The sequence below is a fragment of the Petaurus breviceps genome, unplaced genomic scaffold (assembly GCF_028583685.1).
Source record: "Petaurus breviceps papuanus isolate PSGF00001 unplaced genomic scaffold, PetGlider_PUasm1.0 38, whole genome shotgun sequence".
Classification (NCBI taxonomy): domain Eukaryota; kingdom Metazoa; phylum Chordata; class Mammalia; order Diprotodontia; family Petauridae; genus Petaurus; species Petaurus breviceps.
Genome location: NW_027186304.1, coordinates 33,957,884 through 33,973,926, shown reverse-complemented (window position 1 = coordinate 33,973,926; position 16,043 = coordinate 33,957,884). Strand labels below are relative to the sequence as shown.

General features: G+C 39.4%; 2 protein-coding genes across 3 annotated transcripts in view; one reads left to right on the top strand and one right to left on the bottom strand.

Moving 5' to 3' along the window:
* Window positions 1-1,753, bottom strand: part of YES1 (YES proto-oncogene 1, Src family tyrosine kinase) — a 119,436-nt gene extending 117,683 nt beyond the window's left edge. Inside the window, exon 1 of the mRNA XM_069099725.1 lies at window positions 1,489-1,753. The gene's annotated coding sequence lies outside the window, so the exon portion shown is untranslated. The remainder of the gene's footprint in view (window positions 1-1,488) is intronic.
* Window positions 299-16,043, top strand: part of ADCYAP1 (adenylate cyclase activating polypeptide 1) — a 121,255-nt gene continuing 105,510 nt past the window's right edge. For both annotated transcript variants that reach the window (XM_069099735.1, XM_069099734.1), the window contains exon 1: window positions 299-1,378. The gene's annotated coding sequence lies outside the window, so the exon portion shown is untranslated. The remainder of the gene's footprint in view (window positions 1,379-16,043) is intronic.

The following is a 16,043-nucleotide window of genomic DNA, read 5'->3' as shown; positions in this document are numbered from 1 at the left end:
AACTTCTCTTTTCGGGGTGGGGGGGGGAGGAGTGGGCTAAAATTTCACAGGTAGATTCAATCCAAAGAAAACTTTCCCAGACTGCTTTTGGTAAACTCAAACTTGAATCCCTTTGGATTTTTCTAATGGTCAAAAATAAAAATCCAGCAAACTTCAAAAATACTTCCTTTTCTTCAATCTTTAGTAAGACAGGTGTCTGAACTTTCTTTACAAATTTGGCTTATTAATAAGAGAATCTTAGCATGTGAATATTATATGTGATCCAGGTAACATTCCTAATACTTGAGGAACCAATCTAAAATAATTATTCTTGTTCCACTTTAGTGAATTTAGAGAGATGTCTGCAAACATAAATGCATACATTTCGCACAGAATGACCATTTAACCCATTCCGATGCCTACAGAAATATCAGTATTACTGTCACAATGCACATGCGTTTCTAAGACTATTTATACAAGCATTCATTCAGCGAACATCAAACCCCTATTATAGTCAATGAACCGGGTTGTGCCTAAGGTGAGAGATAAATAATAACCGGTCCCCTCCCAGCCCTCATTTATGAACTCAAGCCAGGGCTGAATGCCAAATCAAGGCATATAAAGGCTTGGAATTACATGTACGGTTAGAACTCTAACCTTCTCGTTTCCTGAATTCATTCACTCAGGTGTTTGGGTTTTTTTGCATTAATTATTTATAAAAGACCATTCAACCAAGAACCAAGGTGTGCGGTGTTCTTATCATTATACGACCGAAGTAGCTAAAACACAAAAGGGGCAGAACTTTAAAAGAAAAAGCACACATAATCTCCGAATGTCGTCTTAGGACGTCACCCACCCCGATCCAAAGAACAAAAAGGCAACGAGCCCAGCTAAGTTCTCCACTGCCCGGAGTGAGTGAAGTGGGTACAACACGGTGAAAAATGGTTCCCGAACGACAAGCCCCAAGTCCAAAACAAAGGGGAACTTTGGCATGTTGCGGTTTTCAATCAAGCCCAGCGCAGTTGTCACCAGGCGTCAGCCAGCAGACAGGTCCCGGATCGCGGCTTCCCTCCCGGCCGGCCCCGACCTCGGCTGGGGACCCAGGGTGGGAGCGGGGCGCCAGGCTGGCGGCACAGGGCACCCACGAGGGCTAAAGGGTGACGCCGCTTCCAAGGTATTAATCGCGGGAGACCAGCCGGTCCGCCCCGGCCCGCCGGGCGCCGGGGAGGGAGGGGGACTCGGTCTACCTGGAAGGAAGCGAGACACACCCGCTGGGGGAGGGGAGAGCGGCGCGGCCCCTCCCCCCAGCCCGGACCCGGGAAGGGGCGCTGCTGAGAGAGAACTTTCTCCCCAACTTCCAGACGCGAAGCCCGAAGCGAGGAGCGGGCCGGTTAAAGGGGTAGGGGGAAGGAGGCGGCCTCCGAGGGCTGCCGGGGCCTAGCGCTCTCGGGGCTCGGGCGACTTCGCTCCCGGGGAGCGGGGGGTGGGGGGGGCCTGCCGGGTCCTTACCTGCTCTCGGCCCGCTCACATGAGTGTCGGCTGCGGTGGCAGCAGCTTCGGCTGGAAGGTGGAGGCGAGAGCCGCGGGATCCGGGCGGGCAGCGGGAGCTCGCTCTCCCTCCACCTCCGCGAGCGCCTGTCGGCGGCAGCAGCCACCAGCCCTGGACTCCTTACTTCACGGAGGAGGGAATTCCCGGGCTCCCCCCACCGCTGGCCCTCACTCTCCACCTCTTCTCTCCTCCCCTCAAACACCCGCCCTCTCCCTCGGCTCCGCCTCTCTTACTCTGCTCCCGCCCCTCCTCCTCCTCCTCCTCCTCCGCCGTGGCGGCTACCTGCGCGCGCGAGGGAGGGAGCAAGCCCCGAGGACACCGGAACTCGCGCCTCCCCAACCTGCTCTCTACTCTGCACCTTCCGGCCCCCAGCATCGGCACGGGGACGCTCCCCTCCCACTCGTGGCCCCTCGGCGGCCGGGGTCACGCGCCTTTCGCCTCCCTCCCCAGGAGTGGGGGATGTCGGGCAGCCCCTCCCTGCAATCCCCCAGGCTCTGCCTCGGCCCAGCCCGTGTCACTCAGCCCGAACAAACATGGCGGCGGGGTCCGGGGCGGATTCCTGGGGGGGAAGAGCGGGGAGCCAGAGTAAAGGAGGCGCCGCTCCAGCCCCCCCCCTTTCCCCGCCCCCCACTCGCGTACTCTTAGACGGACCGATCTACTTAAGCAGCCGGGGGGGGGGGGGATAAATGGGGAGAACGGATTTAGCCCCTCCCTCGCCCTCCTAGGGCGACTTCGTGGTTCTTGGGGGGAGGGAGGAGGGAGTTTGTTTATTGAAGTCCGCGCATCCTGCGCATCCTGCGCTTCAGCCCTAGCTTTTCCATCCTTTGTCCGCAAGACCAAAATTCTCAGCCCAGCCGGATGAGGCAGATGGGCGTTATCGTCCGCCTCCTCGGCCCACGTTTCCCGAGAGCGCGCAGACCAGTCCGGAGAGGACGCCTCCGCCCGCCCCGGCCTTCCCCGGGGTCCTGGGCTCGCCCGGTGCCTGCCGGGGAAGTTCTAAATTCTCCCCGGGCACTCCCGGCAAGTACAGGCTCGCGGAGGGGCCCCGAGTCATCCCGAGGTCGCCCAAGGTCACTTTATCCCCTTCCTGCTCATTCCCCATCGCTCTGGTAGCCCGGAGAAATTGGCTTAGAAACTAGAAGTTGGAAGAAGCGAATTCGATGCCAGTGAAGGCGTTTACTTTAATTGTGTGACCTTGGTCAAGTCACTGAAACGCTCCGTGCCTCAGTTACCTCCCTTGTCCAACGAGGGAGATGAACTCCGTCAAAGTCTAGGACAGGAACTTGGAGTTGCTGAACTATATATATACATATATACAATTAAACATAATATGTGTTTAAAATTATTTCAGTATAACTTAGTTTCCTTTGTAGTCTCATGCGTTCGAAAATATTAAGAAAGGCTTCATAGGCTTCTCCGTGACACACAAAAAAAGTTAAGTACCCATGCTAGGTCTCTTCCAGCTCGGACCTTCTATGAATGTTATGTCTTGTTCTGGTGAAATCACTCCGGTCCTGTCGGGCTCTCTGATTGACTTCCTCTTTGTATTTCCTCTTGGACTGAGTTATCAAGAATCTTTGGAATTGCTGGTTTCCTTTGTGTGTGCTGGTTAAAAGTGAAGTTAAGAATGTTCAGTAACTCTGAACGAAATATCCAGTTGTATTCTAGGAACTTGGAAAGAAAACTCAGAGATTGAAAAAGAAATCAATTCAACTGATTTAAGAAATGGATTAGATGTTAGGTATACACAGAAACAAAGGGAAGAAGCAAGACAAGCTTTCCCCTCCAAATACTCAAAATAAAGCACCTGAATTACACATTTACGATTTAAGGGTTATACCCACCCCCTTTTCACTTTTATTCGTATGGATTTCTTTTTTTTTTTTTTTTTGCTTTTCTTTGAAAGATTGTATTTGGCCAGTTGGACATTATTTGTCTTAAAATGTAAATTCCAGAAGAGAGCAGTGGCCTTTTTAATTTAACTTCTAATTGAACCAGATCAGGAAGTCATGTTTAGGAAAATATAATTTTATTTCTGTTCATGGAAATCTCTTTCTTTTCCATCTTCAGGCTTAGAAACTATTCTTAAATGTAGTAATTTAAAACGTTTTCCAAATATAACAAGGTACTGGGAAATGAAGAGGTCCACTTTGGAGTTCTAAAATAGTCAAAGACCCAACCTTTTTGTTAAAACTATTTATTAGTGTCTCTTCCTTCTTTTACCTCCACCTCATCTTGACTCCCCAAATCCTTTTTTCCCTGCTTTCCTCTCCTTCACCCCATACAGTTTCCTAACTCTAAGTAGAAAACATAGGTCAAATCCTACAACAAATGTAGCAAAATACATTTTTTTTTTCAAACCTCAACAAAAAGTTCACTTATTTTCATTAGTATTCAATACAAAAAGAAGCAACATTCCCTAGTGGATAGCTAGTTAGCAATGGAAGCCAGAAGGACCTGGATTCACATCCTGCTTCCCAACTCCTGGCTCTGACACATTATGCCTGTGTAAGAATGGGCAAAGTACCTGGCTTCTCACTGGCTCTGGGAAAGTCTTAAGACTATAAATTGCAGAGAAGGTGATACCCTGCATTGATTGGAAGAGGAAATTTCCTCACCTGGGAGTTCCAGATACCAATGAAATCACTGGCTGAATCCCTATTCCTATTCAATATAAAATAATTTTAGTATAATCATAACTTAGAAAGTTTCTTTTAAACTTGGTATAACAGGCCTTGACAGATCATTTCACATATACAAAACAAAAGGCTAGGCTTCTGTCTCTTTCCCTTTCATAGTAACATACTTGTGTTTGTGTATACTCTAAACACTAGGAGTAAGAAAAATTTCATTTCAGCAAATGCAAAATGTTTTCATTTAAGTTTTTCAAAGCTGGAACTAGTTAACTTCCTAAAAGTATAAATGTTTTGGAGTTGAGTTGGAGTAATAATTCTCTCTATAATGCTTTTTTTTAATTCTTAGAAGTTCACTCTAAGACATCTAACAGGAAGAGATTGTATTAATATCATCATCATAATAGTTGACATTTATGTAGCACTTTAACTTTTGCAAAGCACTTTACAAAATTGTTATCTCATTCAATCTTACAATTCAAAACAACCTTATGGAGTAGGAACTATTAAGATTCTCATTTTACAGATGAGGAAACTGAGGCAGACAAAGGTTAAGTGACTTGCCTACCATCCCACAGCTTTTAAATGCCTGGGGCTGGATTTTATCCCAGGTTTTCTAGACTCCAAATTCAGTACTGTCAATCCACTGTCCCACCTACCTGGAGCTGAAACCATAACCCATGATAATAAAAACATTTACTTAAGATTTACAGCTTAAAAAACCAGTTTTTGGATATAATATCTCATTTGAATCTCACAACAGCCATTAAAGGCGGCAAGGTTTGTGATAAAACACATTTTGCAGATGAGAAAATTGGGGCCCACCAAGGTTAAGTAACTTGACTGGTAGTTATACAGCTAGTAATAATAACATGTATATAGGATCATAGAATCATAAATTTAGAGGCATGTATTATCACACCCTCCTTTTTTCAGATAATGAAATTAAGGCCTAGAGAAATTAAATGACAGATCAGAGGTCACATAGGTAGTAAGTGCAAAGGTGGCATGTGATCTCAGGTCTTCTGATACCAACCCATGGCTCTTTCCACAGGGCCACATTGCCTTTCATGATCCTTTAAAGCTGGTAAAGTACCATATGCATATTATGTCATTTGAACCTCACAACAAACCTGTGTGGTGAATACTATAGGTAGTATTATCCCCATTTTACAGAAGAGGAAATTGAATCAGAGCTTAAGTAACTTGTCCATGCTTGCTCAGAGTATAAACTCAAACTCATGTCTTCTGATACTCAGTCTAATGCTCTTTCCAGGGTGTGACAGATAGTAATTTGTTCAGTTCAGTCATTTTTCAGTTGTATCTTACTCTTTGTGAACCTATTTGGGGTTTTCTTGGCAAAGATACTGGAGTGGTTTGCCATTTCCTTCTCCAGCGCATTACATATGAGGAAACAGAAGCAAACAGGGTTAGTGATAACTGACAAAGATTGGAGCTGGTGTTGATATCAGGAAGACCTAACTGACCATGGACAAGTCACTGTAAGTGCCCTCAGCAACTCTCTAAATAGGTTCAAACCTCCCACCCCCACCCCCAAAAAATTCTTTGGTAGTTCCTAATAGGAAGTAGAGTCTCATTTCTGAAAGGTCTTTGTCCAAGGGAAAGATAAGAAAAAAAAAAAAACTCTAATGGAAGGATAGAAAAAAACAACCCTCTGCTAATCGGTAACTTGGATGTCTTCCCCAGCTCTACAACTCGTAATTCAATTCAACAAATATTGAAAAACCCACTACGAATAATCCCAATCAGTAAGTAATATAATTAAACCATTATTTTAGCCAGGTTTTAGTTTCTATTCTTTACTCTCCTCACTCATCCCTCCTTTACAATGAATGAATAATTAACCCAGAATCAGATTCTTGCATTATGAACCTGAAATATGAATACTGCCTCTGGCTTACAGCCTATGTGACTTTGGACACCACTTCTCTGGGATTCACTTTCCTCATTTGTAAATTAAGACGGTTGGTTATAGTTAGATATGTTCTGAGGTCCCTTCTAGCTCTAAGACTAAGATAATGAAAACAGAACTCAGCATAGCAAAATTATTTTAAACAATGTTTTTTTTCATAAGGAGACAAAGCAAACACAGAATCAGCAATTATGTTGTAATGGAAGAAGCCATGGATTTGGATTGAGAGGAAATCCTTCTCCTGCTAGTGGATGTTACTACAAATATGACCTTGGGCACTTAACTTTTCAGTATCTACACATATAAAATGAAGGAGCTGGACTAAATGGTAATCTCTAAGGTCTCTTCTAACGCCAAGTATTCAATTGCATGGTACAGACTAAGTGAAGAATAATATAATAATTAGCATTTATGTAGTGCTTTGATATTTACAAAGCGCTTCACAAGTATTATCTCATTTTATCCTTAGAATGGTCCTAGGAGATAGCTGCTGTTATCCACTTTTACAGATGAGGAAACTGAGGCAGCCCGAGGTTAAGTGATTTGCTTAGAGTCACACAGCTAGTAAGTGTCTGAGGAAGGATTTTTCACTCAGGTCTTCCTAAATCCAAATACAACAGGATATCCCCTGCACCACCTAGCTCCCTCAAAATGAATTTGCAGAAAGGAGAAAGCAGATGAAGCTGAAGCAGTAGAGAAAGCTTCATGGAGAGAGGGTAGAATATGAGCGATGTTTTGAAGGACATGGGGTTTAAAAAGAAGATAAAAGAGAAGAGAACATTTCAGGAAAGTGAGAAGCAAAGCAAATGACAAAGGCATGAATTAAATTCTTTCAAGATTATAAAATCATAGATTTAGAACTCTAAAGACACTTAGAGGCCATCGATTCCACACTTTATTTTATAGATGAGGAAACAGAGATTCAGATAGACTCATGGTCACACAGCCAAGTGTCATAGGTAGCATTTGGACCCAGGTCTTCCTGAGTCCATATTCTATTCAATATGCACAGCTGGTGATAATATGAACATTATTCCAGCTTTTGAAGTCATTACTTCAGCAAGAAAGATAAAAAACAGTAAAGTTTTCAAAGGTCATAACATGATAGTTCACCTGGTGATATTCACAAATAAGTAGGGCAGGGGCTTCATAACTTCTTCATAAGCTTGGGCCAGGGAGAAGCAAAGTGATAGCTCAAAATTCCAGGGTCTTTGACCCAGACAGAGATACTTAGATGTATTTTTTTAAAGGTCCCTGAGAGACCAAACATGATAGAGCAGATTATAGGACAGAAGAAGAATGGACAATTTTGCTTATATATAAAATTGAAAAGTCTTGCACAAACAAAATCAATGCAGTTAGAGTTAGAAGGAAAAAAGGTAATGGGGGAAAAATCTTTGTTGCAAATTTTTCTGACAAAGTTCTGATATCTAAGATATATATGGAATTAATACAAATATATGAGAACAAAAGGTATTCCCCACTTGATAAATGACATGATAGTTCTCAAAAGAAGAAAGGCAATCTATCAACAATGGTATGAAAAGTAATGCCCCACATAACTAATAAGGGAAATGTAAATTAAAACCATTTTGTGTTTAAACCTCTCCCATCAAAGTGGCAAAGATAATAAAAGAGGAAAATGACAATTGCTGGAGAGCACATGGGAAGATAGGCACAATGATGAACTGTTGGTGGAATTATGAAGTGTTTCACCAATTCTGGAAAGTAATTTGGAATAACACATACAAGTCACTAAACTGTGCATACTTTGCTTGACCCAGTGATACTACTTTGGGCTTATACCTCACAGAGAATAAAGAAAAAGGGAGGAAATTCACATATACAAAAAAATTTGTTGTAGAAAGAACGGGGGCGGGGAGGGGAGGAGTGGATACCCATTAATTGGGGGATTGAGAAATAAATTACAGTATATAAATTTTATTACATCTTGTGGCATATGAATATTATTACATCTTAAGAAATTTAGAGAAACCTGAAATGACTTGGAAAGACCCGTTATGACTCTAGAAGATTGATAGTGAATCATAAGTGAGAGAATAAAGAGGTAGAATGAATCATATATTGTCAGACACAGTCAATATGTGGATTTGTGTGTGTATAATTATAAAAGAGTACTTTTTTTTAAGTGGGGAGCATTGTGGTTGGCAAGTTACAGTAGTGAGAGTGAAACAAAAAATGGAAGAAAAATAAAAGAATGTCAATGAATTATTAAAAAATATAGCAGGGAACAGAAAGAAATTTAGAAGGGGACTCAGACAAGCAGGGCAGTGTTGGAACTACCATATTAAATTTGAATTATATTTGAAAAACAACTTGTACTGAATGGAGATTGATGGTTTCACATGATCTTCATTTTCTTGTTTTCTTCATATAAGGAAATGTTTGTATTTACTGACATTTGACCCATTCATAATAATAAAAAGGAATTTAAAAAATAATAGCCAGCATTTATATAACCTTTAAAGTTTACAAAGCACTGTACACATCAATTGATCCTCACAACAATCCTAGGAAATATACACTATTGCTCTCCTCATTTCATAGATGAGGAAACAGGCTGAGGAAAGTTAAGTAATTTTCCCAGGGTCCCAAAGCTAGTCAGTGTCTGAGGCAGGATTTGAACTCAAGTCTTCTTAAATTCAAATCCAGCCCTTTTAACCCAGATGCCAATTCAATGGAGACACTATAGAAATCGAAGCTCCTTAGAGTACAGTCATACACAAGCATCCTAACTATGTAATCCCCTGGAGTAGCGACTTTGTAATAACCTCTCAGCAAACTGAGAAAGGATGCCATTCAGATCACTAGTATGGGAGGAGTCATTCATAGTAGTAAATACAGTAAAGTCGACAACTGAGGAGAAACTGAGATTTTGGTTCCAGGCGAATACTCATTGCTTACTCTCTGTTTTTGTCCTTACTCTCTCAAGCTGTGGTGTCCAGGCTCTGGTGATTATAATAGTTTGAAGGGCCTGGCGCCTGCTAATCTCTAAACATTTGCTTACCTCCCACCAAGCACCTATATTCTGGAACCCTAAGGATGTTCTCTGTGAACTTCACAGCTGGCAAATGCCTTAAACATAATGTAAACTCTTAATAATATCTGCTTAAGAACTTTCATTTTTTCCTTGTCTTTTTTTTTTTTTCTTTCAGGAAAGTTTGAACTTGTTGCCTATCTTTCTGCTTCCAAGTAGCTGCCACACCTGCCCACCAGGGATAGGGTGTTAAATTTTTCACTTATTTGTTTACAGTTTCAGCTAGAGAGGTGTTAATTGCTCCCTTAACCTCTCCTTAGGGAGATTCTTACTTGGCTTTTCGACTCCTATGTGTCCTTTCACACAAAGATAAAAGTCGGTCCTCCCATATATCCATCCAACCCTATAGAGGGTTGCCCTCTAACCCTCAAAACTCCACACTTTAGCATGCTCCTGGTTGGTAGCAAACCGTTCATCAAAACAAAACAACAAACACAAAAAACCAACAACACTCCCAACTATTATGCTATCTATACAATCAGAAAAAAAAATTTCCCTCCCTAGTTAAGAAACTGCTGTGCTCCTAAAAGTACCTTTAATAAAGTTCCTTGAAAATTTTTGTATATAATTATTTTCATCTATAAACTTGACTAGCAAGCTTTGGGTTCCCTCCAGTCTCTTCTTAAAAAATCCCTGGGTGTGCTGGACTGGCTTTCCAGAGCTGATGGTTGTATTTTTCATGTAAGCATTTACACCTCAGAAATGGGCAAATGCCACAAATCAGGACTTACTGTTCTGTTGATTGTCTGGAGTTAAGGAAGTAGTGGAGAAAATCTTAATAGTGAGGATTGAACTTGAAAGTGTGTGCTGCATATATTCCCCTCCTGCCAGCTGTGGTTAAACTTTTATCAGCACTCCCTGGCTGTAACCATATTTGAACGTTTTTTGTTTGTTGGTTTAGTTTGTTTATTTGTTGTAGTTGTTTGCATTTGGGGGATTAGGTCTTCCATTTTACCCAGGCCACTTGCCTGTAGCTAGTGTAGTAGCCATTCAGAGACAGGACCTGTCTCACTGCCGATCAGCTTTGGGGAGCTTTACCCTGCTCTATTTCTGACCTAGGTGGGTTTGCCCCTCCTTAGTCTCACGCTCTGTCCCTCCCCTCCAGAGCTTACCTTGTCGGTGCCAGACAGTGCAGACCCTTAATTGTCTAAGCCCTCAGCAGCTCAGAACTCCCAAGCTCATGTAATGTACAAGCCTCCCTCTCCCCAGTAGCAGGGATGGTAGGTAGACATCACTACACACACAGCAGAATGTTTCTTTTAAGATATCCAAAGAACAGAATATTGGAGCCTGAAAGAATTAGAATTCATGTGGTCAATCAAGCCTCCCCAAATTTCCAAATGAAAAAATGTATACTCAGAGGTAAAGTAACCTGCCCAAAGTCACATAGCTAATTAGAATCAAGACAGAAGCAAGCACACAGTCTGGCTCTCTTGCCATTCTGTCTTCCAAGTTGCTTCACAATACTGCAGGAGACAGAGAGTTGCTGGGGCCACTCCTTCCATTATCTCTTGTTTAACATCACCTTTGAGACCTATGCTATTGATTCTTTGGGGATTAAATTGTTTTTTCTTATTATGCGTACTGCATAAGGTATTCAAATATAAGGAATATAGCTGATGGGTCATAGGTCCCTGGTAGTAGCTTTCTCAACTTTTATGCTTCCTTTCAAAAATGTAGCATAGTATCAAACTTCAAAAAGCATGGTGCTGAATTTTCTTTAATTTTAATATATGACACTTAAGAAAATCACTTTCCTTACTCACATGTACCTCATAATTATGAATATTAATCATCCCTTTAGTCTTTATAGCAGCAACCTATAACTCCTCTACCTTTAAAACATGTTTTCTCTTTTTGAATGGCTACTTTATGTTACCATTATTATTTATGATAAATGTTAATTCTTCTTTGATAAAAAGTGATTGATGTGAGGTCATTTGTCCTATTGGAGGGAGATCCATGTTAATGAGACCATGTCTCCTCTGAAGTATTGGAAGAAATATTAAAAAGTTATTTTCATCATCATTTATTGGAATTGGAATAAGACACTGCATTTGGGACAACAATTTAAATATCCTTATCCCTGGATATCACTACAGAGCTAAACAATTCTTCATATTACCATGAACAAATCAAATACCTTGCATTTATATAGCTTTTTATTGAACATTGTATTGAGAGTTAAACAGCCTTGGGCTGGTAAATAAATAAATATATAAAAATCAGTTCTGGGATGGGGGAGGCTCGAAATGTACATAGGTTACACTTTAAGGTTTAATCTTCATTATTAATATTGTCTTCACCACTTTCTTAAGTCTAGACAATCAGCAAAGCAATAAATCTAGCCCCAGTTTGTTAAATTTGCCAATTTCCAAGGTGTAAATGTTCCCACTAAAATGTTAAAAGGTTCAGAAGAGCCTATATGAACTGCATTCCAGTGTCCACTCTCCTTTAGTTTCCTTATCTATAAAATGAAGGGTTAGGATAGATGCTTTCTAAAATCTCTTATCATTCTAAGGGACTATTGTTCTATTTTCTCATTTAAATCTTCTCAAACGAAAAATGAGAAGAGTGGTGGTGATTTTTATTTTAAAGATGAAGAAAATGATCCATAGAATAAAGTTATTTTTCCAGCTACTTAGTGGTATGTTAGTATTCAAATGTAATATTCTTTCCACCATGCATTATGGAAGCCCATTTTCAGGAATCTGTGACTTCATTATTATAGATACTTCTTCCTTCACTGACAAAGATTCGAACTCTTCTATAGACTAGTAAAATGGAGACAGTTAAGTGGCTCAGTGGATAGAGTGCTGGACTTGGACTCAGGAAAACCTAAGTTCAAATTTAACCTCAGACTCTTACTAGCTGTGTGACCCTGGGCAAGTCACTTAACCCCTGTTTGCCTCAGCTCTTCATCTGTAAAATGAGCTGGAGAAGCAAATGGCAAATTGCTCCAGTATCTTTGCCAGAAAACCCCATATGGGGTCATGAAGACCAACAGCAGTATAATCTAGTAATACTAATCACAGTATTTAAATAGCACTTTAAGGCTTGCAAAAAGAAATGGACTTTCAGAGTTCCTTTCACCAAAAAATCAAGTGTCTTTAATTTGTCCCAATGATAACCTTTTCTTAAGCTAGCTAGGTTGGTAATCTTACACAATATACAGCAGATATACAATCCATCACTGGATCCAGACTCAAAGTTTTACCAACGTGGTTAGCATCTGCCAGAGCTTAATTTCCACTTGCACAACCTTCGAGAATGGAATGTAACCTCCGCTTATGCTGAGCCATCAGAGAAGAGCTTAGTGGACACTTATTTATGTTGGAGGCACACATGGAAGAAAGGAATGGAAAATCTGAGAGTAAAAGAAAGAGAGAATTAAGAGTGGATAAGAAGAAAAGAAAGGGGGAAAGAAAGGCACAGTGTGTATGAGTCATGCTGTTTATAACATAGATTTTCTAGTTCTGGCACAGGGTTAAACATAGTCCCTACTCAAGGAAGTCGAATAAAAAGATACCACCAGTTTGAGGAGATAACAGGCAATTCATTTATTCAGCTGTAAAGAGTGTAAGTAAGGAATGTTATTTGATTTGATGAGAGTAAAGTACTTTATTTCCATAATATTCAATATCAAAATTTCTGAAAAGAATAACGAAGTATTTTTGGTTATTTAGTAAATTGCAAGTTTCTTTTATGATGACAATTCAGAACATTTAATGATGCCTGTAGATGAATGTGAAATCAAGCAACTGTTAAAGACAACGGATGAAGAGAAAATTCAGGAAGAGAAAAATCAGTTGAAGTTCCAAAAACCAACATTCTTACTTTTTGATAAATTGCATGACTCCAAAAAGACAACCATATTTCATTAGGTGAAAAATAAATCTTTGAGTTTAAATTTATAAGATTTACTTTGAGTGACATTTCTCTACACAACACAGAATGATTTACTTCATTTTAGGAAGGTATGTTGATCAATATCATTCAATTTCTTTGCCTAGGTTCATAGTTTCAGAACTGAAATGGAACTTAGAAGCATTTTAATCCAATTCTTTTATTAGACAGATGAGGAAACTGAGTCCAGTTGAGGTTAAATGACTTGCCCAAAGGAGAGAAAAGATCAAAGCCTGAACTTAAATGCACATCCTCCTCTGACTTTTGCTGCAGCACACTGCTTCCCCTTTTCATCAAAAGGAAATGTGTCCAATGTTTTTATGTGATGTTTAGCCTTCTTTTAAAATTAACTTGTTCATATGCAGTCATTTTTTTTTTAGTCATGTATAACCTCATGACTCCATTTGGGGTTTTCTTGGTAAAGAGACTGAAGTGGTTTGCCATTTCCTTCTTCAGTTCATTTTACAGATAAGAAACTGAGGCAAGCAGGGTTAAGTGACTTGTCCTGACTTGTCCTGGACACACAGCTAGCAAGTGTCTGAACTCAAAAAAATGAGTCTTCCTGACTTCAGACCTGGCACTCTATCTATTGTACCACCTAGCTGACACCAAATTAATTATAGATAAATTTAAAAAAAATGAAAACATGGTGTCTTTGATTTTTCTTCTTTAGTTATGGGAAAATGGTTTTTGTCACATATTTTGAAGACTTACCTACATAGATATTTTAGAAAACAAAGCTGGTAGAATGGAAATATTCTTTTCCTTAAAGTCAACTAATACCAGAAAATAATGAATTACTAGCAGATACGTTTGCCTTTTTGTTGTATTTCTTAAAGTGCATATTGTTTCTAGAGCAAAAATGAGATTCTAGGAAATCCATGTTCTTGAAAGTCTTGTTTTAACCTTATTTTTCAGAAAACCTATTATTTTGCATTTTTAGCTACTTGGGTCATTCTTGTTCACATTGTATCACTCTTAAATTTGGAGTTACCAGATTATATAATATAATGCAAATCATAAGACTGCCCCCTAATCTTTATCACTTTGTATTTAATCAATCTTCTTTGTATATAAACTGTCAGTTGATTTTAACTGCAAGAATGATGTCTATTTGTTCATCAGTAAGCATTTTTGGCAAATTCTTGATACTAAAATTGAATTCTATGGTAAGATTTGTACTCTGGCCATATTGATATGATTAAAAAACACTGGGTCAAAAATTAAGTTTGTTATGTTTTGGGTTGTGTTAACTAGTGAATCACAGTTACAATAATAATCATGGTTGCATGGTTGTTAAAATAGGAGGGAAATTTTTTTTCTTATGTATAAATGTAGCTTATTTTTTCTTTTGTTCCAGAATAGTTTAAACTGAGGAATAGCCTTTATAAGGAAATTTCATTAACATTTTATAAATCAGAAATATGAAATTCCTCACAACTCCTATTCAATAGGCTCTTCAGGTCAGTCTCATATTCTTAAGAAAGGGTGAAAAACATTTATAGAAAGAAGTGAGATATCACCTCCCTCAAAACAAAACAGAATAAAAAAAAACAGCTAGCTTACATTAAAGCTAACTTTCTAGAGATTTCAGTTTCCCATATATCCAGACTCCCATTTATATGCCCTTACATACATTATCTTTAATACAAAAGAACTCAGATGTCTGAGAAATTGCCTCACACACAGCATAAATAATCATCTTAAGAAATACAAAACAAACCAGGTTAATTCAATGTTAAGGTTCACATTTTAATCCTTAAAAGCCAGAGAGTTCATAGTTGAGCCTTCCATGGTAACCACAGTTTTTAGAAGGTTCATGATGAGAAAACAAGAGCGATATCACATTCTATTTGGAAGAAAGAACAACTCTGAACCCCAAAACAACAAAAACTCCGCAACCCCTGCAGTTGTATTGTTGTTTTTTTATAAATATTGACATGGAGAAATAGGATTTGTTTTTCATCAGCATAAGGTTAATGAAAATGTAAACTAGATTTTCAAAGGCATTAATGCTTAGGAACAAGCAATACATGCCAAACTTTTGGACTTTTTAGTTTTGCTAATCTTTTTTAAGGAGGAGATTTCAAACTAATTAGATATTGAATCTCACCAAATGTCACACTAAAATGGGCTTTTTTTCTTTAAACTTTTAGGATAAAATTGTCCAAATAATTTAAATAAATGAAATACTTTTCTAAAAAGAATATGTCACTGTTTTGTTGTTTTGGGGATTTATGAACATAATTATTTGAATTTCCTTGTAGAGGTGAGGTTCTTAACTTGGAGTCCCTGGACTCTTTAGATATAGATTTCAAGGTGTCTATATATTTGAGTTTAAAAAAAAATTTTGAAAACTATATCTCAGTATAATTGGTTCTTTTTGTAAATTGTATATTTTATTTTATGTATTGAAAGCATTATTCTGAGAAAGGTTTCATAGGTTTCACTAACTGCCAAAGAGACCCATGATAAAAAAAAAAAAGCTAAGGACCCCTGTTGTAGAGGCTGGGGCACCCCTTCAGGTTCATCTGAGCGCCAAATCTTTTTCATGTATCTTAGAAAATATTTTGTCCTGGTTTATTGAATAAAGCAACCATCCTTCACAGCTTGGTTCTACACTACTTGTCCAGGCTTTTTACACCTTACTCCTCTTCACACATTCTATGGTCCAGCCTAACTGGTCTCTGTGCTTTTCTCCACATACAACCTTCAGTGGCCTGTCCCCATGCCTTTGCACAGGCTGCTCTCACACCTCCAAAGCAGTCCCTTCATCTTCAAATTCACACCCCGAGCCTCCTCCAAATTTCAGCTCAAGTGTGCCTTCTACTTGAGGTCTTTCCTGATCTCTCCATCTGCGAGTGCCTCCCTCCTTCCTACATTTACTTTGTATACATTTTCTCCATAGTTATCTATCTATCTATCTATCTATCTATCTATCTATCTATCTATCTATCTATCTATCTATCTATCTATCTATCTATC